Genomic DNA, 18,118 nt, shown 5'->3' on the forward strand with positions numbered 1-18,118 from the left:
AATTAATGACTTGAATTGATTAAAAAGAAGAAGAATCACGGCGCTTTAGAGTTTCTCAGCTGAGGACCTGATTCCGGTTGCCTAGGTAGGTAGTGGCATGCCTGGTACCCAAAACTCAAAACTCTTGACTCATTTCCTTCTAGGACTCTGTGCTATATCTCAAATGGAAAGAAATTCTAGGGTGGATTCAGTGATCAGTTTACCTGCAATAGCAAAAGCTATGGGAATTTAGCTCTTATATGGCTTCCATTTCTAGAACTCATCAGAATTTATATTTTTTAAAAAATGCATCAGGCTCAAAATGTAAGCAAAAATAGTTCTAACACTTGTTTCCCCCCCTTTCACTTTAATTGGGTAAATTAAAAGCAAGTGGCAGGGAGAAGTGGTAGTGGAGGTGAAGAAGATAGGGGAGGCTGGGGATGAAATAAGGTTCTGCCTATGCATAAGGTCTTAAGTAATCAGAAAATTGGGCAAGTTACCACCAGTTCCAATTCCTGTCTCTTGGAACCCTCTTCAAGCTTCCAGCTAAGTGTCTTATAAGCCCCAAAGCATTTTACTTTTTTTAAAAAAAATTATTTATTTATGGATGCGTTGGGTCTTCGTTGCTGTGCACGGGCTTTCTCTAGTTGCAGCGAGCAGGGGTTATGCTCCTTTGTGGTACGCAGGCTTCTCATTGCAGTGGCTTCTCTTGTTGCGGAGCACAGGCTCTAGGCGCGCGGTCTTCAGTAGTTGTGGCACGCGGGCTTCAGTAGTTGTGGCATGCGGGCTCAGTACTTGTGGCGCACAGGCTTAGTTGCTCTGAGGCACGTGGGATCTTCCCGGACCAGGGCTTGAACCCATGTCCCCTGAATTGGCAGGCGGATTCTTAACCACTGTGCCACCGGGGAAGCCCCCCCCCCCCAGAGCATTTTATATTAGAGTGTTCAAAGCTCACTGGCATCCCTGTTAACAATTGTAAATACCCTATCCGCAACAGCCCCCTTTCCCCTTTCCAGCATAATTTTTCTTCTAACATTTACCACCCTCTACCATATTATTTATTTTCCTATATACCTTGTTTATTGTCTATCTTCTCCCACTAGAATATGCAGGAATTTTTGTGAGTTTTGTCTTGCTGTATCCTCAGTGCCCAGAACAGTGCAGGCATACAGTAGATACTCAATAAATACTTACTGAATGAGTGAAAAATTACTAGCCCTTTGCCTTTTCTTTACTTAATATGAATGGTAATTTAGACAGGTTTTCTGGCTGAATTATATACATAATTGTGGGCCTTTCTCTATAAGTAAACCCCTTTTCTAACATTTCGGCTCAAAAACCTTATTTTCAGCACACCAGAGCAACATTACTAATAGTGCTGTGATTTAGGTGCCTTCTGAGCAAACCAGTCTATAAGTCCAGCTCTAAAATAACTTTCATATGTTTAAAAAATTAAAGAGCTGAAGAATATTAGGATCAAAGTGAAAAAGAAACTAAGCTGTCATTGAACTTAATCTAAATAGGTAAAGTTAAAAATGCTTCTGAGTTTTGCCCCCAAATAGGATGGCATCTTCAGAAGCGTTACCCTAAGATATTGACTCTATCAATATGAAACAAGTTTGAACTCTGCCTAAAAATTCTGGAGATGCCATGACTGGCAAAATGCACAGTAAAAAAAAAAGCTTGTAAACCCTGAATGATAAAAAGAAACCTAGTACAGATTAGAGTACATATTAATGAGTCAGAACTCCCCTGAAACAACACTGCAGATGGTTCCTTGTTTATTTTTTACACTTTCCAGAAATCATTATCTATCCTTTTACATGACTTTTCTGAAATTAAAAAAAGCATTTTAAAAGATGGTGCTATTTTATAAAAAAAGAAAAAACAGCAAGAGCATACCAAAAAGCAAGATTAAGAACTTCTGACAGTATGGTTTCACTTTCTCTTTTCTTTTTAACCACTTAAATATTTCAAATTACCTTTCTATAATCTGATGTTCTGATTGCCGTAATTCCAACAGGTTAAAGAATGAAAACGACTTGATTGGTAAATACTGCTGACTACCTATAGTTAAAGGACTAATGTTGTAAGGCTTGTTCACTTTATCTGTTGTAAAGTTTACAGATCAGACCATCATCTTCAACAGGCTACTGATTCTCCTACAACCTGAGCTTCCACCCAAGCTAAAGCAAGTGTATAATAAGAATCCTTTTGAAAATCATGAAGCCAGATGATACCACCATGTTTATCATTCCTGTCATCATCTTCAGTCACTTTTCAAAATGTAAGTCCTTTTTGTAATGGCTTTTTGTGCTGCCAACACTTTTGCTTCCCTTTCCCACTCCCAACCTCCCAATAGTGGAGAGGTTGAGAGTGCCTATGGGATGTTAGGGAACAGCTTCAGATTTCCTAGGATCTCCTTCAGTTACACCCATTCTTTGGTATGGATAAGTGACATTTTTTTCAACCAGTGACACTCCTAAGTTCCTTCTGTTATAAACGTTCTAGAGCCACCACTGCTCTTGCTCTTCCTTTACAAATCTTTCCACTCTGCCTCCTGAGATTTTCCATGATAAACAGATTTCTGCTCTACATCCTTAACCTATTCACTGAGTACTTGCTACCTGGCTCTCTCCAGAGAATTCTAATTCTTCTATGAACGTGTTGCTTGCCACTCTGTATTAGAGGCTGCTCACTCTGCAGTAGGCAATGTAGCTGGAAGTCACAAATTAGGATCTCTATTTACATCCGTTTCTGTTATTCTTCCTTTGTTTTATTTTTATTTATTTATTTTTTTGTGGTACGCGGGCCTCTCACTGTTGTGGCCCCCTGCCGTTGCGGAGCACAGGCTCCGGATGCGCAGGCTCAGCGTCCATGGCTCACGGGCCCAGCCGCTCCGCAGCATGTGGGATCTTCCCGGACCGGGGCATGAACCTGTGTCCCCTGCATCGGCAGGCGGACTCTCAACCACTGCACCACCAGGGAAGCCCTATTTTTACTTTTTGGTAAAAATCTTTTCACCCTTGGAAGTAGTCATTCGTGACCCACTATCTAGCCCTGCTCGTGTGCTTTATTTTTCTGGCCTCCTGTTTGGATAAAAAGTACATCAAAGTTGGGGACTTCCCTGGTGGTCCAGTGGTTAGGGCTCCAGGCTTCCACTGTAGGGGGCCCAGGTTTGATCCCTGGTCAGGGAACTAAGATCCCGCATGCTGCGAGGCATGGCCAAAAAAAGGTACATCCAAGTAACTTTTGTTGGTCTCCTACTATAAGAGTTGGTGAATTTTTTCTGTAAAGGATCAGATAGCAAATATTCTTCTCTTTGCAGGCCATATGGTCTCTGTCTCAACTCTTCAGTTCTGCCATTATAGTGCAAAAGCAGCCACAGAAAAGAGTAAACAAATGGGCATGGCTGTGTTCCAACAAAACTTAACTTATAAAAATAGGCATCAGGCTGGATTTGGCCCAAGGGCTGCAGTCTGCCAACCCCTGTCCAAGTACACGCCAGTCACTATGACAGGGCTTTACACACATTATCTCATGAGACACAGCACAATGACAATTCACCTGTATGGCTGGAGTAGTAGACAATGAAAGTTCTTAGCATAGTGACTGACCAATAGTAAATGCTTGATAAATAGTTGTGGCAAATGGTAATTAATCTTAAATGACTCTGCAAGATGGATATTTTATGCATGAGGAAATACAGACATTAAATAACTTGCCCAGGGAGTAAGTAAAAATACTAGGAACTTATTTACAAAACAGAATAGACTCACGGAGGGCCCAGAGGCACGTGTGAAGCCTCGGTTCTGCCCACTGAGGGGTCCTGGTAGCTTCCAGGCAGAGAACAGTGTTCTGGCAGAGATGACAAGGGTCCCACATCAGCACAGAGAGGACCTGGGCCTGCATGGGCAGGGTTGGGGTGACCCATCTTCCCAGTAAAGCCCAGCTCATTCTCTCTGACTAGCTCCCCACATTCCTGCTTCCCACTTCAGGCAAAAAGGCTTTGGCTCTCCCTACCTCTACCCGCAACAAAAGGATGTGCCTCCCTGACTTGCCCCCAAATGGCCAAGGTGCAGAGAGAGGGGGCCAGGAGTCCTGGACAGGCTGACTGCGCTGGGGGAGCGGCCATGGTCAAGGAACTTCAAATGTCAGCTCTGCCTTTGCCGCTAAGATAGCCCCGGTGGGAGGGGGATCCAGGGTGCTGTCATTGGGGTAGTGATGACATCTCATCCTGGAGCTCTGAGTGCCCAGCGCCTTCCCTCCCCTTCCCCTCCTGGCTGCTGGCTGGCAGTTGGTCCTGTCCACCCATCTAGATAGATGTTGCTGGGGACCCGCCATGTGTGCCTCATGGTCATGTGTATCTTCCTCAAGGATGTTTTGCTGCTGTGGCTATTGTACTTGTGTCCCACCTGTGCCATCTTCATGCAGCCGTCCATGTAACTGCCTGTCTTCCTTTTGCAGTTTCTGATGTTTGTAACCAGACCCAGCTGTGTCATTAAACAGACTTTCTTCCTGAGAAAAAGAAGAAAGAAAGAAAGAAATAGACTTACAGACATAGAAAACAAACTTAGGGTACCAAAGGCGGGGATGGGGGTGAGTGGGGGAGGGATAAATTAAGGATTTGGGATTAACAGATACACATTACTATACACATTACTATACATAAAGTATATAAACAACAAGGACCTATTGTATAGCACAGGGAGCTATATTCAATATCTTGTAAAAACCCATAATGTAAAAGAATCTGAAAAAGAATATATATATATATAACGGAATCACTTTGCTGTACACCTGAAACACTGTAAATCAACTATACTTCAATTAAAAAAAATACTAGGATTCAAAAGACTGTCTGCTCTATTCTTTCCCAATGAATGCAGTTTTGACTGAGTTTGATTTGACTGTAGAAATCTGTGTGGAATGATTAGTAAGTCCTAGGAAATATGGAACTGTAGTTTAGGGGAGTAGTGGGAATAGATGTAAATTTTCTGCAGAATCTTGCCTTCTCCTTTTACTTTCTTAATTAATGACCTTCATTAGGAGATATTAGCACATCAAAAGAGTATTAAAATAGCAAATAACCTTACAACTAAAGTAAACACAATATAATTTTCCTTTTGACATGCTCAAAATGCTATCATTATTTTGGCCACACTGCGCAGCTTGCGGGATCTTAGTTCCCCCACCAGGGACCGAACCTGGGCCCACAGCAGTGGAAGCATGGAGTCCTAACCACTGGATCGCCAGGGAATTCCTTCTAATAATTCTTGAAGGCAGCAGTCATCAGTAACTAAACCATTTAGTTGAGAATTTACATGTCATTCAAGTCAGTTAAGACAGAATTTGGTAACTTGCTCTTCTCTTTTAGGCATTAGTCAGTTAATGGTTATTGCTATCATAGAATTGTTTACAATCATATTGAAAGCTCTGGATCCAACTCAAAGAACCTTCTTACATAGATTGCACAAGGAAGAAATATGGATAATAAGAGTCCCAGAGATTTCAGACATGCTCAGGCATATCTGCAGGATTGGAGATGCAGGACCAGTTGGGGTTTACCTGTGCTAGGGCTTCAGCAATCCTAAGGACATAAAAACGACCAGAAACATAAAGGTTGAAAATTGGTGGAGAGAACGGATTCCTGAAAGGGCTGCTTAATTATCCGAATGATTCAGCATCAAATATTTACGGAGTATTACTATTGTTCTAGGTACCAGGATAATAAAATAAAATTAAAGTTTTATGAAATAAAAGTTCCTATACTTATGGAGTTTACATACTGGTAGGGGAGATAGTAAACACATAAACAGACAATAAATGTCAGTGACCAGTATGGGGAAAACAGGGCAAGATGATATAATGTGAGTGCTGTTTTAAATAGGGTAGGCAGAGAATACTGAATTAGCAAACACTGAGCCATTGTTCCTAGTGGAAATAACGGTTAGGTTTCTGAGAGCCTCTGTTCACAACATTTGTGTCAACCAATCAACACATCACCTTGTTTTATGTGTGTTTTTGCTTAAAGACACCATATTTAATATCAACGATTCATTAACATTGAACTCATAGTCAACAGCATTGTAACTCATGCAGGAACACAGCTTATCTAACACGTTTTCTCTGTAAGGTGGTGGCTTCATCTTTGCCCAGTCCCTCCCAAGTGTTAGTGCTAAGGCTTTTCCTTCTGTACTACCACTGTTCCTGCGGGTGTCAAGTCACCCTGGCCTGTATCTTAAAAATGTAAAAAGGGGTAGTTGTTTACATGGACAATGTGGTTAGGGGTTCAAGTCTCAGGACACAGGCTTACACTCTCTTAGTCAAGAACCACAGCTATGTGCAGGCTGCTGTCAACAGAAGGACCACAACACTCAACCACCAAACACACAGCTAAGGCGACAACGTCACATGACTGCATGTTGTGCACCACTGAAAGGCAATCAATGCTGTATAGACGCTGGTCCTTGTGTGGCTCCCTGGCGCTGGCCCTGAACATGCCGGACAGTTCTCCCAGTGCTGACCCCTGCTCCACTTCTCCTGTAGCTTGCCAAATGATGTCTTCAGTTCAGTTCATCCACCTTTGAATCTGGTGATTGAGGAGGACATCATTTGGTCAGAGAGGAGATGATGGTATTAAGTAATGAAATGAGGTAGCTTAAAAAGGAATAGTTTTTTTGTGGGGGGAGATGCAAGACAGGGAGGGAACTAAGAGTTGTGTTTTGACCTGTAAAGTGTGAGATGCCATTTAGACATTGGAGGTAGTCTGACGGTTGAATCTATAGCTTAGGGAAAACTAGAGCTAGAGCAGTAAATTTGGGAGTGAACAACACATGGATAGTATTAATGTCATTGAGTTGAATGAGATCACTTAGGGATGAAGAAGAGCTTAAACCTGGAACAAAAAGGGGTTGAAATAATGGTTTTCTATTGATCCCTTTAAGAGACAGCTTCTAGAATTGACTTTAGTTCATTTTCTCCTTTTCTGTGTGAAAGGAACTATAAAACTAGGGGGAAATTTGAATAGGTATTAAAGGGTATCAGCATCAGATCCCAATTCTTTTTTTGTTAGGGCAGGTCAAGCATTATTTTGCCTATTGCACTCAGATTAACTGTAAATTGGAAATAGAGTATCACTTTTGAGATTTTCAGGCAGTCTCTGATTCTTATGTATTATGGAGTTTTTGAACTGACTAATGAACCATCTTTAGGGGGGGAAACTTGAAAGGAAAGAATCCCTACCTTATATTCTCTGAAGCATGGAGGAAACTAGAAAAAAGTTGGGAATGGGACAATAACATTCTAGTAACATTCTAGTTACTAGTTCACCAATCAAAGAGGTGTACAGCAAACTCAAACCCTCTGGGCAGGAGTTGTATCCAAGGGAATAGATCCATAAGGAGTGGGAAGGGGTGAGAGAGGACACAATATCAATATTTCTAGGTTCTTTGTCACTAAAAAAAATTAACAAAGTATTTACTAAAATGTTGATTAAAAAAGTTTTTTAATGGCAAGAATGGCTTTGTGGGTATGGTTTTTTAAATGTCCTTATCTTTTAGAGATACATGCTGAAATACTTACAGATGAAATGAGATGTTGAGTATTTGCTTCAAAATACTCAAAGAAAGAAGTCAGAAGGGCACACATGAAACAAGATTAACTATGAGTTGAACCTGGATGATGGATACAGAAGAGTTCATTATACTGCTATTTTTGTTTATATTTTATTGTTTTCTATAATAAAATGTTTTTAAAAATTAATCTTTGAAATAAAGAATATAACTATTTTTTTGATCGGTGCTCAGGACAACTTGCTATGATGTGAGGAATATCATAACTGAGGCCCAGAAAAAAACGGGCCTCAGGATAAGCGACAGTCCTGTGGCCTTTGGGAAACTAGGAACATGTCTGGATGGATGGATACGGACCAGTGCCATTTAGGGCAGATGGCCATATTTGGACTTGGTAGGTGCTAAAGTGGTATTCAAGTTAGCACAGACACTGGTTTCCAACAGTGGGGAAAGACTGAGTGAGGGTGGAGGACTATTTCCTCCACTTGAAATACTGTCGGGAGCTCACAAAAGCCAGTCATGGGCAGCAGGTTTTGTGACTCAGATATTCATATAGACTACCTTCCTGTTCAGCCTCTCTGCCCATTATCTTTCTCTGTTTCTCTCTCCCTGCTAAGAGTTCAGTTTCTCTAAACTCTTCTTTATGATCTGTTGGGACATTGTTCTCGGGGAACACTTACTCTCCTCTGACCAAGAGCCTTGTGTCAGTCCTTCCCACTCCTACTCCAGCCGTGTTTGGAGAGAGCTGGATAAAGAATGTGCTGAGTAACTCTGAAAGACTCTAGATGAGCCTGTTCTGATAAAGTTGAGACAGAGTCCCCAGCCAGATAAGATACTGGAGTGCAGCACAAAGAGAAGAGTGTGCTAGGGCTCCCTGTGGAGAGCAGAACACACAGAGTCATTTAGATATCGTATGAATAAAGCAGATCTAGTGTTTGTTGATGTCATTCTTACTAAAAACTCTTTCTAAAAGAATAACTAAGAGTGCCTACAGGTATGAAGCACCAGGCCTTCAAAGGCTATGTTTTTGAAAACTGATTATGAGGGGCTGGAACCAGTACCTTGTTAGTCTACAAGGTGTGGATTATAGGAAATCTGGAGCAAGTTATTCTGTTTGGGAAAATAAAGAGCCATGAATTTAGTACAGTTGACCCCTGAACAACACATGGGTTAGGGGTGCAAATCCCCTCATGCAGTCAAAAATCTGCATATAACTTTATAGTCAGCCCTCCATATCTGCAATTCTACATCCAACTATTCAACCAACTACAGACGGTGTAGTACTGTAGCATGCATTTATTGAAAAATACGCACGTGTAAGTGGACCTGCGCAGTTCAAACCCATGTTGTTCAAGTGTCAACTGTAGTTTCTACTCAATACTCAATTATGAAATCACCAAAACTGAGACTGGGAGACTCTAGGTAAGTCAATAAACTTTGCTGGGCCTTAATTTCCCCATCTATTAAATGAGTTAATTAGACTAGATAATCTCTAAAGATTCCCCTCAACTCTAAACTTACAATTTCATGGAATACTTAAAACAACTTTTTTAACATGGAAAATTTCAAAAAGACATAAAAAGTAGAGAACAACATAAGGAACCCTCAAGTACCAAACATTCTGCTTCAACACATGTCCAATTTTATTTTACCTAAACCCCTACTTACTCACCTTCTTGCTCCCATTGTATTATTCTGAAGCAAGTCCTAGACATCATATGAAATACATTTTAATAATTCTCTTGAAGCAAAGATAGTTTACAAATAACATATCAGGCAAGTTAGTCTCTCCACTTATCCTGGATACTTTCTCTTACTGCAACTGTAAACACTGTCATTTAACTTGGCATTATAGGATGCTAAGTATCACATGCTGAACCCAGATATAATCAATAAATGAGGACCTACCTTTTTTTATTTGGCCATGCCACATGGCTTGTGGGATCTTGGTTCCCCGAATAGGGATTGAACCCAGGTCCTCAGCAATGAAAGCATGGGTTCCTAACCACTGGACCGCCAGAGAATTCCCAGGAAGGGCTACCATTAATGAGCACTTGCTATCTTCTAGGTATTACTGTGCTGTTTTATTTATCTATTACTGTGCAACAAATTACACCAATATTTTGGAAACAAGAAACATTTATTATCTCATAGTTTCTGTGAGTAAAGAATCCAGGAGCAGTTTAGCTGGATTTTGGTTCAGGGTCTGTCAAGAGGCTGCAATCAAAGTGTTGGCTGTGGCTGCAGTCATTTCAAAGCTCATCTTGGGGAGGATCCACTTCTGAAATCACTTACAAGGCTGCCTGATGACATGCTAGCTGGCTTCCCCCAGAGTGAGCAACCCAAGAAGGTGAGAGAGAGAATCCAAGACTGAAGCCCCAGTCTTTTTTATAACCTCATCTTGTTAGAGACATCTCATTGCTTCTGATGTATTCTGCGTGTTAAAGCCAGTCAGTAAGACCACCCCACAGTCAGTGGAAGGGGATTACGCAAGGGCATAAACCAGGAGGCAGGGATCATTACCAGGGTAAGCTATAATGAATGAGAGGCCATCTATCACATATGCTAAGTATTGATTACTGAACTGGTCTCTTTGATAATTATAGCTTATTATAAATTAATAAATGAGCTTATTTATGAACATCATTCCACACGCTTTAAAGATGAGTAAAATTAAGTAACCTGCCTAAGGACAGAGTAGAAGAAAGTGAGGGAACCATGGTCTGATTTATTTCAGTCATTCATCAAGTACTTTTTGAGAGCCTATCATGTACTTGATATTCTGCTAGGTACTGGGGATTTGGAAGAAAATGTGACATGTGAATACACATAAGCTATCACAGGGCTGTTCATGAGAATGTAAATTGGTGCAGCCACTGTGGAAAACAGTATGGAGGTTCCTCAACAAACTAAAAGTGGGATTACCATATGATCCAGCAATCCCACTACTGGTTATATATCTGAAGAAAACAAAAACACTAATTCAAAAGATACATGCACCCCAATGTTCAAAGCAGCACTATGTACAATTGCCAGGATATGGAAGCAACCTAAGTGGCCATCAACAGATGAATGGATAAAGACGTGATACACACACACACACACACACACACACACACACACACACAGTGGAATACTACTCAGCCATAAAAAAGAATGAAATTTTGCCATTTGCAGGAACGTGGATGGACTTAGAGGGTATTATGCTTAGTGAATTAAGTCAGATAGAGAAATCTGACAATAGATAATGGTAACAAATGCTATATGTTATCACTTATATGTGGAACCTAAAAAATAAAACTAGTGAGCATAACAAAAAAAGCATAGTAGTATAAAGCTCTTTGAATATTTCTATGAAAAGCAATGTTTAGGAGTTTTTGAAGACAACAACTAGGAAGATGAAAATAACGTGGCTGCTGCAGCACTGAAGATGTCTGCCTAAAACATCTTGCTTATTTTAAGAAAAATTTCAACGTTTCCATTCAACTCCTTTGCACTGCTGATCTGCAGAAGTCTGCAGAAATTGACCATGCCCAATCTGACGTCTGTATGCCCCTCTTCAGTGGGCTGATTCTTTTATGCATTCTTGTATCTATACAGACTCAATGGAAACTGTGATACCATCACGAAAACAATTATGCTATATGTTATGCTATGTTGGGCTCTCCAGCTCCCTTCCCACTTTTTAGACAGTAAATATGTGTTAAAAATTAAGAGGAACTTATTTTAGCCCTGGGTCCATAAGAGTGCAGTTGAAAAGGCTGCTGCTGACTCAAGGACTTTCAGACTTAATAGCTACCTTAGACAAAAAATTAGACCCCAAACATACAAGTTCATTCTATGAAATTTTGGGTAGAATATGGCAATGGAAATGTATGGTAAATCTATAGAACAATTAAAATAGTGAAAAAAAATTAAAGACATCCTTAAATCCTACACTGCAAATTGAGAAAAATTTCTCAATCAAATGGAAGAGATATACTGGTTTCTTCCATTTTTCATTTCTGTGGGTGCAAAAAACTGTGAAAAGAGGGAAAAACCCCTCAATCTATGACTGTTAATAAAATGTACCCATTACAAAATCTTGTAAATGATTTTAAACTATTAATTAATTTGCCCTTGAGAAAGGAAGGACAAGAAGTGAACAAGCTGAATTCTGAAGTATTAGTTCCTTTATAAACTTCGGTACAGATGGTCACTGTCAAAGACTGGTTTCCACTAGGCTCAGAATGACTCCAAACTATTATTAAATAAGACATTTTTTATTGCTGTTTCTTTCTACCGAATCAATTCTTACTGCTAACGTGGTCAGGGAAATAGTTTCTGCTATTGGCTACAAAATTTAAACTATCCATATATGCAATAAACTTTGGAAGTAAGTTGACAACAGGACCCTCATGACCGAGGTTTAATCTCATACTTTTCAGCAAAAATACAGATTTAATAAGGAGAGAGTAATTCTCAGGAAAATGATCCTTATGTATGTGAATACTCATCGTTAGTGCACAAATCTTGCCAATTCTAATTCTGACCTGCCATGGAATCTGTGAAGTCACTCGCCAGTTTTTTTTGCCAGGAGGTAAAAGAGTTCTCCTAATTTGTTTCAAACCATTTGCTTCTTCCTGAATAACTAGTTGTTATTTTTCCATGTATATATAATTACATATATATAATTATTTCAAAACGTAGTTAACAATATCTCATAAAGTTTGCATTAAGGGAACGGACCATGCATGCAGCCGTGTGGATAAGGAGGCTACAGTTATTTAGGAGGCCTGAGAGGACTGATTATTTAAACGAGCAATTTCCAAGTACCGAGTTCCCATCCCCAAATCTCTGCCGAGGTAGCGACACCGAGCGCGGTCAAGGACTCTGAAGGGCCGCTGCAGTCAGGAAGGACTTAGGCAAGCCCCAGTCGGCGGGTCTCTCTACTGCCTGAGAGGCCCTCTGTCATACGTGGGAATTCCAACTCCCATCCTGGGAAGGAAACTTCTCATCCAGAGACCTGCGTCTCTCTCAGCACTGTCCTCAGTGACTTTGAGGGACTCGGAGTCCCTTTCCTCGCCTTTGAAAAACCGGAAAAGATCAGCCGCCACCTGCTTGAGGCCAAGGCAATAAAGCCGCACCACAGGCGAGTCTGAGAGCCGCAGGAAGGGGTGCAAAGCAGTACCTTGAGTCCTTTCTCCCTGGCTCTGTTTCTGCTCGGGACCCGCCGCGCGCACGCGGAGGCGGGGCTCACGGGCTGTCGGCACTGGCACCCCCGCGCCCTGAGGGTGTCGCGGCGGGGTGCGTGGGGGAGGGGAGCAGTGGCCGTGCAGCCTCGGCCCTCCCCGGGGGCGGGGCTCGAGCGCTGCCCCGCCCCCGCGTCCTCCCTTCCCCACCCCTCCCCCACGCCTTTTTCCACCGCCCCCGCAGTAGGAAAGGGAGCGGGAGGGGGGAAGGAAAGTGCTGTTCTGTGGAAAGGGGCGGAAGGAGAGGAAGAAAAAAAGAAAAAGGGAACAGAAACATGGCCGTCAGCTGTCGGGGCAGCAGTGCAGCACGCAGCTCCTAGGCAACCCGCCGCCCGCACTACCGGCCTCGGGTGAGCCGAGGCGCCGGCGCGAGCTCGCGCTCCCGGCTGTTACCCCTCGTTGCAAGCGGCGCCCCTCGAGACCCAGCCCGGGAGGCGGCGCAGGCGCAGAGCGGCGGTGGTGGCGGCAGTGGCGGCGGCGGCCGCCAGAGCAAATCCCCGGCCCTTCCCTGTCGAGGGCGCCCAGGCCCGAAGCCGGCGCTTTCATGCCCCAGGAAGGGGCTGTGCCCGGGTGGCGCTGAAGGAGGAGCGGGCGGCAGGTGAGTCTGCGGCGGAGGGCCTTTCGCGGAGGAACCCTGCGCCGCCCGTCATCTAGATCCGCGCTCCCGGGCCGGGTGGGCGCTGGGCAGGTAGCAGCTCGGAGGGCTGGGTTCCGAGGGCCGGCGTGCAGGGGTCGCCGAGAAGGCGTAGAGTGGCCTGGACTGGCATTCTCGGCCTAGTTTCTCTGCGGTTTCCGGGGGCGGGGAGTCCCCGGAGCCTGCGGGGTGTGATGGGGGAGAGGCCGCTCGGGAAGGGCCTCCCCGTGCCGCCGACCCGGCTGCGGAGAGCCACTGCGGTGGAAGGAAGCGCGAGGGGTCTGGGCCTTCGGGACCGCCGAGGAGACTGCCGCCTGGGTGGGGGGCAAGGGGCGTGGACCGGGGTACCCGAGGGGGTTGGGGGCCAGGGCGGGGAGAGAACTGGGGACCTGGGCAGGTGTCTCAGGTGAATTGAGGACATTTCCTCCTCCGCCTTGCCGTGGCGGATCCTCAGGGCTTCTTTGTTGGCGATGACTTTTAGGAAGGCAGGTTTCATTCAACTCCGAGTGACTAAACCAAAAAACCAACTAATGAGCCCCTATTGCTGACTCCAGTAAAGAGCTGTAACTTTTCTGCATTGAGGATGCTGTCATCTATTCCCCCCTCCTTTTCTTTTTCTGCTTCATAGACCTTTTCCTTCTCGAAGATCGTACTTCATCAGAATACATAGGAAATGACCCAGTTTTTAAATAGTATTCCCCCTCCTTCCTATTAACTGTTTGTTTCACACGGGAAAATTTAGGGCAGTTACCGAAGTTACTTGTGTAAATGCGAGGGAAAGAGTCATCTCCAGTAATGAACCCTAAGCTGTGTGTTTTTGCTTCAGAGAAATTGTCAAGCATTGTAGTCTGGGTAATTGATTTACTGAACCTGCTTAATTGTGTGCAAACTCGTGTTAAGATGTTCTCCCTAGACTCTAATTTATCGTAGGAGTAGGTTTTCCCTTCCGGTCTCAGTTTAGAAGGCGAAGGATGTAGTAAGGAGAGAATGTTTGTGCTAAAGAGGTAAGTTTTCAATAAATATTTGATTTGAGGGGATCGTGTGTATTAAGCTATCTGAAATGCAGAGAACTGTAGGATTTTCTGTGTACACGTGATAAGAGAAAAACTGGTTGTAAAAGGAAAAATTCATTTCTGAGCATTGAAGGATACCTGTTCTTTATCAACGTTACCATGAAAAAAAAAAGTTCTCTATTTTATTTTTTGCCCTGTTCTTTGTGTTACTGTTAAAAATTTGATAAACTGCCTTCTTGGTGTGAGACTGGAACTCAGAAATGAACTTAGATTTGTATTCATGAGGTTAATCTGCCTCTCGTACAGACTTGCTTTGACTCGTTTTTCTAGTAATGGCAAACTCAATCCACACTTTCCCCTCATTGGTATCCCCTGTGGCCATTTTGCTAAATAGTTGATTGGGATTAGGGGTCTGTCTTGTGTATTACTGATTTTACTGAACTGATGATATGGCAGTTAACTTTGGTCATAGTACCTCACTTAGTGTACTGCTGTTTAGACTTGTTAATTTGGATAATGGAAAAGGTATGATGTTAGACATTTTTAAGTTGTGTATTGGAGTCATTTACTCTTGTGTAATTTGTAAATGAGCGCATTCTGTCGTTGAGAGTAAATATAGTATTTTGTAGTATAAACTCGAGCTTTCAGCTGGAGAAATTGGCAGTAGAGTTGGTGTGTGGAGACTGTTCTTAAAACGCAAATGTTTTAAATTACAAGGAACTGCAGTGGTGTGTAAGCTGTAACAATTCATGGTGCCAGATTTGGAAGGTTATTTGGCTGAGGCGCTGCCTATAAAGAAACATGTTAAGTATCTGCAATAAAAGCTAATTTGTAGCTATAGACAAGGGATTTTGCATGATAAATAATAACCCAAGGAGGCACCTTTGCTTTTCTATATCTCAAGTTGAGACCAAAACATCTCATATTTTTATTGGAGTTTCCTGCCAAGACAAATATTGATTTTGCACTGGTTTTACTCCTCAGTTTGAAAGTTAGGTTTCAGTCTTATCCTTGCAACTTAAGTATAGGTTGTAAAGTAAAAAAGCTGCTGAGTCAGAGGCAGGTTGTTTCATTTGGTCTTTTTGATTTGCAAATGGAATTTGTTTTAATTTGTATTTCCAGTATAATGTATCTGCTGAAACTTAGTAAGGGCAAATAAGCTTTCATAGTACATGAATTAAAATTTTATCTTCTCTGTGCTGGTACCACAAGTTGTACCTCCTTTTTAAGATTGTCAGTTTGACAGACTTGCAGTGATGGGATGCCTTGTGGGAATTGGAGATTACTCTAAAAGTGTTAAAACGTGGGGAATGAGTTTACATAGTATAGCTGGTGTAAAAGGGTAGGTCTTTAGCATCAGATTGTAGGAAATTCCAAAATCAGATAACTTTATTATTTGAAATTTAAAACTTAGTATTTTGTGGGAAAAAATTAGGTAGTTTTTAAACTTAAAGTTTTTGTTTAAATTTATGTCAGTACATAATACTTACATATAAGCAAGTAAATGTAATACAATTCTCTTCATGTACTATTTGAAAACTAACTTTTTAGTGGAAAAGAATATAACATGATTAAGAGAAATTCAAAAGAAAGAAATGAATTCTCCCTGCTTACATTTACAATTTTCTGTAGTCTAGTTCTGTTATACTTCTATCATATATATATATATTAAGTAAGGTTTTCTTTATTATTTTTATTATTTTTTTGGCTGCGTTGGGTCTTCGTTGCTGCGCGTGGGCTGTCTCTAGTTGCAGCGAGCGGGGGCTGCTCTTCGTTGTGGTGTGCAGGCTTCTCCTTGCGGTGGCTTCTCTTGTTGCGGAGCACGGGCTCTCGGCGCGCGGGCTTCAGTAGTTGTGGCACGTGGGCTCAGTAGTTGCGATTCGCGGGCTCTGGAGCGCAGGCTCAGTAGTTGTGGCGCACGGGCTTAGTTGCTCGGCGGCACGTGGGATCTTCCCGGACCAGGGCTCGAACCTGTATTCCCTGCATTGGCAGGTGGATTCTTAACCACTGTGCCACCAGGGAAGTCCTCTATAGTATATTAGTATAATACTATACTAATCCTGTCTATACTTGCGTATAATTCTGTGGCTAATGTTCATACAATTGTCTTTTTAAACATAATATTGTAATACATATTGCTATATTTTATCATTTTGTAGTAGTCCAAAGTTGTACTGTCACAGTTTATTTAACCATTACTCTTTTATTTTTTTGAATTTTATTTTTTATACAGCAGGTTCTTATTAGTTATCTATTTTATACATATTAGTGTATACATGTCAATCCCAATCTCCTAATTCATCCCACACCCGCCCCCCCCCCCACTTTCCCCTCTTGGTGTCCATACGTTTGTTCTCTATTCTGTCTTTTAATATTTTAGTAATTCCACTTTTTCAATCTTAAAATAATGCTATAATGAAATCTTTTTGCTAGTATGATGGTCCAAGCCAAATTAAACTTTTGAAAATGTAAACATTCTTTGAACTACTTCCTTTGCAGTGGATCATGAGGGCTCCTACAATATGGTATTTGATTGAGAACTGAAAGCAAGGTGAAAACTGTAGATGTGCATTTGTGACTTGAATTCACTGAATAGGGATTAAAATATAAATTTGTAATTTTCTCTTACTTGCTACAAGTTTCTGTAATAATTCTATTAATTTTATTTTTCAATATAATAAGTAATATTCATATATATATATATAATTTATTTAGTTAGTTTTTTTGGCCACGACCTATCTTAGTTCCCTGACCAGGATTGAACCCGCAGCCCCTGCATTGGAAGCACAGAGTCTTAACCACTGGACCACCAGGGAAGTCCCTAAAATTTTTAATTCTTATGGTAATATTGTGGGGCATAAATATTTCTAAGAGGACCACATTTCAACCAAATTTAATATTTAAAAATCTAGATTTTTAATTATTTGACTTATGGAAGAGTCATTTTATAGGATTTTTTAAATCTTTGAAATATTTTAAAGGATTCCTTGAATCTAGTTTGTCATTGTGTATGCTTACTTTAGGGATGCTTAGATCCTAAAAGCATAAATGTTAGGAGTCTCTATTTTTTAATTATGCAAAAAAGTCTTTGTTAAATAGGTACTGTGCTATCTGCTAGGGATAAAAAGATGAATAACATACAGTCTGTATATTAAAGTCTAGTAGGATAAACATCATAGTCTTGTAGGTAAGCATCATAACTACCACATCATGACAAATCTAGAATAGAGCAAATGATGCTATAGGAGCAGAGAGAAATACCTAAGTGTGTTTGGTGTGTATTAGAGGTGCTTTACAGAGGAGACATTTGATTTAAAACTCAAAGATGTGAAAAGGCACAAAGTAATGAAAGCATGTGGTGGGTTTTATTAAGATGCAAGTAACTTAGTGTGGGGCCACAGGTAGTTTTGGAGGGAAGTGGGGCATAAGCTGGAGGGGTAAGTAGGGGCTGTGTCATGAAGGATCTTAAAAGTCAGAAAGGAAATTAAGACTATACATTGCAGGGAACAGGGAGCCATTTAATAATTTTAAGCTGTTAAATATCTTTGGCTCAGTTGTGAAGGATGGATTTGGGAGACCAGCTTGAGTGAGGCTGCAGGTTCATCAGCTAGGAGGTCTTGTAGGCATCTAGATGAGAATTGAGAACAGCAGTGGTAGGGATGGAAAAAAGTTGATAGAATAGAGAAC

General features: G+C 41.6%; 1 protein-coding gene and 1 long non-coding RNA gene across 4 annotated transcripts in view; one reads left to right on the forward strand and one right to left on the reverse strand.

Moving 5' to 3' along the window:
• Nucleotides 1-1,743: 1,743 nt before the first annotated feature.
• On the reverse strand, nt 1,744-12,927 carry LOC137227872 (uncharacterized). Its single transcript, XR_010945035.1, has 3 exons — nt 12,724-12,927; nt 6,296-6,571; nt 1,744-4,497 (listed from the first exon to the last, which is right to left on the reverse strand). It is a non-coding gene; the product is annotated as an uncharacterized lncRNA (long non-coding RNA).
• Nucleotides 12,928-13,238: 311 nt separating this feature from the next.
• The window catches only part of DENND4C (DENN domain containing 4C), a 128,511-nt gene continuing 123,631 nt past the window's right edge, over nt 13,239-18,118 (forward strand). For 2 of the 3 annotated variants that reach the window (XM_067744481.1, XM_067744483.1), the window contains exon 1: nt 13,718-13,736. The gene's annotated coding sequence lies outside the window, so the exon portion shown is untranslated. Of the gene's footprint in view, nt 13,383-13,717; nt 13,737-18,118 lie in introns of those variants that run through there. The other variant, XM_067744482.1, reaches the window with a different exon arrangement.

The sequence above is a fragment of the Pseudorca crassidens genome, chromosome 7 (assembly GCF_039906515.1).
Source record: "Pseudorca crassidens isolate mPseCra1 chromosome 7, mPseCra1.hap1, whole genome shotgun sequence".
Classification (NCBI taxonomy): domain Eukaryota; kingdom Metazoa; phylum Chordata; class Mammalia; order Artiodactyla; family Delphinidae; genus Pseudorca; species Pseudorca crassidens.